At 45.7% G+C, this 6,214-nt stretch overlaps 1 long non-coding RNA gene across 1 annotated transcript; it reads left to right on the top strand.

Annotated features, from left to right (window-relative positions):
• The first annotated feature begins 1,782 nt into the window (after positions 1–1,782).
• On the top strand, positions 1,783–3,492 carry LOC147007309 (uncharacterized). The gene is made up of 2 exons (XR_015054274.1): positions 1,783–1,861; positions 2,594–3,492. It is a non-coding gene; the product is annotated as an uncharacterized LOC147007309 (long non-coding RNA).
• The last annotated feature ends 2,722 nt before the right edge of the window (positions 3,493–6,214 follow it).

The raw sequence follows: 6,214 nt of genomic DNA, 5'->3' as shown, positions 1-6,214 counted from the left end.
TCCATGGCTTGTGACCTTGAAAAGGACTTTATTTAGTGCTACACAATCTCGATCCCCATTGCTGGGGTTTGTCCCGAGTGCGTCGGTGGTATTGGTCAGTTAATGACATCAGTCCTGATAACTTCAGAGTGTAAAATGGTTGAATATCTTTTAACAGTAGCACCACGTGGAGGTTGTCATCTCGCTCACTTTTCTTCATTCATGTGTCCTGTGTTTGTGCTGAAAACCCAGGTGACTTCTCCTGTAAATCGGAGTTGTCCATCGCTTCTTCTTCTCCATCTGTCTCAAACACTAATCTTCCTTCAGGCACACTCACTTTTTCACTTTTACCTTCCTGGCCAATACGTAAGCCCTCTCAGCTTATTCTTCCACGAAGGTTTAGTACGACCTCCTTCGAAGCATTCAGTAACCCAGCTCTTCACCCCAGTCGTGACAGGTGTGAACACTTTTCCAAGAACACTCACGGTTTCCAAACATAAATCGTTTTGTACGAAACACACACAAACTGCTCCACATTTCCCTCTCAACACCGTTGGGCTTCCTCTTGCCTCTCACCCCAATCAAGCCTGCACCTCCATCCCTACATCTTGCTCAATCACACTATCTTGCCCCCCTCCCCCACTACCCTCATGATCCCATCGTTGTTCACATTCACACCTTTTCACTCTGGTCCACGAATATCAGAGGCCTACCTGCCTGTCTACCTGCAAGCTTTTCTTCACCTGAGCAAACGCTGTCCTCCTTTCACCTGTAACTGCACATTGAAATTACACCATGTTATAAACACCAGGACACCTCCATTATCATCCCTGTTCCACCAAACGAGAATTTTGTGTTCTTGGAATTGGTTCTTCATTTTGTCTTTGTCTCCTGTTTTGTATTTTCCAAGAGTCTGTGATGGATGCAGATTGCTGGGGATCATCATGGTGTTTATCTTTCTCCACGAGAGGTTTTCATCGTGAGCTATTGTAACACTCATTTGGTAAAACACTCACTAATTGTTACAACCTTGTGCGAGTCCCTTCATCTGAACCTTCCTTGCCATGTTTTCCAAGTGATCGTACAGTTCCCCTTGGAATGTTTGTGACAATCCTATTTTTCAAAGTTTTTCAAAAGTGAAATGATCTCACAAGATGTCACCTTTTGTACCCCTTCTTGTCATATCCTCGTGTGTTTGTGTAATTCTATTGTTGCAGGTGAACCGCCTGGAAGGTCACGTCATGGAGGAAGGAGTACAGGGCTTCCAGCAGGAGGATGTTATAAACATGGTATAAACACCAGGATTGTCATCTCGCTCCCTTTTCTTCATTCACGTGTCCTGTGTTTGTGCTGAAAACCCATGTGACTTCTCCTGTAAATTGGGGTTGTCCATTGCTTCTTCATCTTGTGCTGTGTTCTGATTGAACGTACCTGGATCGGCACCTGCAGAGGAACCCAGGTACGGTTTGAAACAGCAAAGGGCCGACCGTGTGTCGCTCTTCTTTATTTATTTCTGTACTTTTCTCAGTGGGATTATTATTTATTTATAAATTACCTTGGTAGGATTTGATTTTTATCCGTAAATGTCGATAAGCATCGATTTCAAATCACTCTCACAGATGAGATTCTTGTGGTTTTAGTGTTATGATACACAAAGCTAAGATGAACTGTGATTGGTCTGGAATCTTTCTTCATTCAGGATATCTGATCATGTCAGGAGAGTAAATGCTTCTTGAATCATTTTTTATTGGAACTTATTCTTTGTTCTTGCACCAACCAGTGGAATATGCTGTGTGCAGTGTCTTCTATATCTCATTCCATGTGGATGGAGAGACAAGATGTCTGCCGTTCAACATTTGAAAGACGAATGGAGTTCATCCTGGTAAAATATTTATCTTCTTGCACGTTTTGTAATATCCTTGCCCTTGCACATTCCTCGCTGGAACGAACCAAAGGGGCGCACCACTCACTCCTCGAAGAATGCTCCACTCACTCCTCATGGAATGCTTCACTCGCTTCTCTTACAATGCTCCACTTGCTCACCCCTTATAGAAGCTGTGTTCTCCCTTCTGGAGCTGTGTTCTCCCCTTCTGGGGCTGTGTTCTCCCCTTCTGAAGCTGTGTTTTCCCCTTCTAAAGCTGTGTTCTGCCCTTCTGAAGTTGTGTTCTCCCCTTCTGAAGCTGTGTTCTCCCCTTCTGAAGCTGTGTTCTCCCCTTCTCAAGCTGTGTTCTCCCCTTCTCAAGCTGTGTTCGCCCCTTCTGAAGCTGTGTTCTCCCCTTCTGAAGCTGTGTTCTCCCCTTCTGGAGCTGTGTTCTCCCCTTCTGGAGCTGTGTTCTCCCCTTCTGGAGCTGTGTTCTCCCCTTTATTCATTCCCAAACTCCCTGGACCCTGTTTATGACGCACCACTTGGTTCGCAGCTTTGAAATATTAAGCGTCACATCAACCATTGCTGTGATACACAGGTAGATCATGACATCACCTGGGTTTGAATCCCAACACGGCTATAAACTGTCACCCTGGTGTTTCACATGCAGGATATTCATTTCTCCGTGCGCTGAAAACAATGTTTTTTTCAGGATAAATGACATTTATATAAAAAAATATTTTTTTATAGATTCGCGATCCCTGAGAAGACTCGACCGAACCACAATGTCTCCATCCCAGGATTGAAGCCAAGAGATGTTTATTTTCAAGGCTGTACCACTCCTGTGTGAATCTCCTGACATGTTTAACATGACTACTCGACTGGAATGAAAATTCTCTTCTGGTTATTGCAACACGACGTCAGGTCTGTCTTTTGGGACCGTCAATTTGAACATGTAACTCAGTGCGACCTGCAGCATGGTCGGAATGTCAGCGACAACACTGACCCCCCCTCGCTGGCCTTGTTTGTGTGGAGGGTGACTGTGTCATCCTGTCAAGACTAAAAACAGCACCTGACAAAGGGCGGATGAGCTTCCTTCAGGAACCAATGACCATCCAGTAAGGAGATGGTGTCTCCTCAAAAAATGTAATTCAGGTGTACTACAGGTGTGAAGTCGTCGCTCTCACCCTTTGTGATGCTGAAGATGTCATCTCCTCGTTTTTTCTTGTGTTTCACATTGAAATGAAAGAAGGAATGAAACTCATCTTTGTACATTTATTAACACTCCAGTGTGTTGAGATGAAACTTGAGTCGGAGACATCTCGTTATTTGATTGGTTCTTGAGTTCTAATCGGTGTTGAGATGATCTTTGTGTTCATGTGTTTAAAATTCTCCAGTTTTGTCTGTTTTCCCCCAATTCAGTGTTACCTTGATAAGTGTTTTCGTACATTGTTTTCTTTTATATCTTTTTGTGTGAAACATTTCTCTTGAGTGGTTGCGACCAAAAGTCAATGGTTTCGTGTTAACGGATTCACAAAGTTGTCTTTCTTTATTAAAATTATTCTGGTGTGAATTTCCTCTTTTCTCCACTTTTTACTCTGTGCTGAAATGGCCATTGTGTTGTTTTAATAAATACGAAGTTCATGGAATGTTCTGTGTTGTCATTTGTTGTGAAATGTTTTCTGCCTCCTGATTCATTCACAGGTTTTAAACATTGATGGACATTCTCAGTGAGCCAAAAGGTATTTCTGATGTGGTAAACTGATACACCAGCCGTGTTGACAGATTTCTCTGCAAAAGTTAACGTCAGGTCAGGCCAGTTATGGGAGCATGCGCCGGAGCAGCATGTCACAGGGTCCACTTTCAGCTCCGTCTGACTACCCCAAGCAGATGCCTGGCACGTCCCCATTTCCTTGAGATGCCTATCAACCTGGTGCAACCACAACGCACGTGATCAGCCTTTTGGCCTCCTCTACTCACGAGTCCAAAGTGGTGAGCAGGATCAGTGTCGGGAAAATGAGCCACATGTCCATCCAGCAGCAGGTGACGCTCACGGACTATACAGAAAGCAAATCTCATCTGAATCTCTCTCAGCAACCGCTCGTTGTACATAAAGTCTGACCAGCAATGGCCAACAATTCTCCAAAGAAACATGGCACTGAAAGAGTTAAGTCTTCATCTCAGATCTCTGGTCAGAGTCCAAGTGTCACATCCGTAGAGCAAGATTGGAAGCACCAAGGACTTAAAGACTCGGACTTTGGTCCTCCTAAATAGGTACCGACAGCGCCACATCCCATGATCAAGTGATTCCATGACTCCCCAGGTCTGACTCAGACGTCTATTGGCCTCTGGTTCACAACATGCAGATACATGAGTATCACTGCCAAGATAAGTGAATCTCTGTGTGAGTTCAACATCCTTGCCACAAACAGGTATAGACAAGATAACAGCATCCAAGATGTCATTGAAAGCCTGGATCTTCGTTTTTATGCAGGAAACCGGTAATCCCAATAGCTCCGACTCCTCATTCAATGCGTCGAGCAGCCCCACTAAGGATATCCAGCATCTGCGCAAAGATAACTGAATCATCTGTTTAATCAAGGTCAGAGATCGTGATATTCCTAAACAATGCACCGCAACTTGATCTCTCCGACTTCCTCCCCAGAATCCAGTCCATAAAAGTGCTGAAAAATGTGGGGGCCAGTACACACCTCTGAAGAACTCCAGTAACAACTGGAAATGTCAGAGATGGAACGACCACACCTCACAACACGCTCAGTTCCAGAGTATAGTTCAGAATTCAGATTGATTAGGTTTGGTGGCATCCATGAAGACTGAGAATCGTCAAGAGGGCATCCAGATTCACGGAATCGAATGCTTTGCAGTGTTCAACATAGGCAGTGAGCATCCCGTGCTGAAACTCTCATCTACATTCCGTGAGGACCCAAAGAGCAACAAAACGGTCATTCATTGACCTCTTTGGTGTTTCACTGCTCTGGGTACTGGTGCTGAGGCAGATGGTGGCGAGCTCCATCAAGAATTATCCGAGGAAAGACCTTGCCTGGCACTGAGAGCAATGTCACCCCTCAGTGGATGTTGCAGTCCTGACGATCACCCTTCCTTTTTGAGAGAGGGACAACAAGACCCCAGTTGGGGCATCAGTTGTTAGGCAACAACAACATCAGTTGGGATGATAACTGTGATCCAGACATAGAAGAGTAATGTATACAACGACACGAGTGCAGCGTTTTCAACAGCCTTAAGAAGTTCAGCATGGATGCTACAAATCCCATGAGCTTTACCTCATTTCAACCGGTTCACCGTAGCCTGCGTTTTGACAAATGATGGTGGTTCACAGTTGATTGGAGCGCCAGCAATAGTGATAGTTACACCCCTGATATCCAACTCAACAGCCTGATGGTCAGCCTGGCAGAACCGCCTAAAGTAACCAGCCCGGAGGGCCTTAACTTCGGACTCCTCTGTCAAAAGCCCACCAGACTCCGCTCAAACTGCAGTGCACCGATGGATAGGCTTGGAGGAACGCAATGCACTAATTCCTCTATAAGCAGGACAAGAATCACTTGACCACAGATTCCTCGCACACACGACTCCTTGTCCGCCCTCATTGCAGCGCGTACAGTTTTAAGCCTCAACTTGCTGAACAGCTCAGCTCTGCCATTCAGTCTGGCCTGCGACTCTCATCAATGGAATTAAGTGTCATTTGGGAGACAAAGTTCTGCTTCGCCTGAAGGTGGGTTCCAAGACATTCTCCTGGTTGTGGAATCCAGGTTGTGGAAATGATACAGGTAACAAGACCAAGATATCCACTTTTTGTCTTCATTCTGCCTCAACATTGATGTGCACACAAGTTGTAGACAGTTTTCTTAATTTTTGTGCTTCCTTGCAACAACTTATTCATGAAGCTTGATTGTGTAACATCATGCCCATTGCAAATAGACACAAACGCCAAGGTGGGGGTGAAATGATGTATTGTTGCGGGCCGGGGGGGGGGGGTGGTCGGTGGCGATAAACGACCACATGGTGGAGCAGTGGAGTCGTCTCCCACCGAACACCCGGAATTTAGGTCGTGACTCTCGGATAAGTCCGACAGTTCATGGATCCCTTGGGGACCGTGGTCGCCAATATTTTGACGGCGTGGGGTCGGGTTAGTTGCCTAATTTCAATATACCTAAATACCCACGTCGTCCAACGACCGGGGAAAACCACACCCTCGACGGACCTCGGGCGGAACGGACCGTTTACCGAGCCAGATCCGGGTGTAAACCAAGCAGGGATTACCAAGATCCGTCGGTCCAAGTGGCAACTTACCGGCCCGAACGGCCTTACTAATTCTCAAACCCGCACCATGCT

This window comes from Eptatretus burgeri, unplaced genomic scaffold, assembly GCF_056783735.1.
Source record: "Eptatretus burgeri isolate ZD-2024b unplaced genomic scaffold, Ebu_testis_v1 Ebu_testis_scaffold_330, whole genome shotgun sequence".
Taxonomy (NCBI): domain Eukaryota; kingdom Metazoa; phylum Chordata; class Myxini; order Myxiniformes; family Myxinidae; genus Eptatretus; species Eptatretus burgeri.
This window is presented reverse-complemented; position numbering and strand designations above follow the sequence as displayed.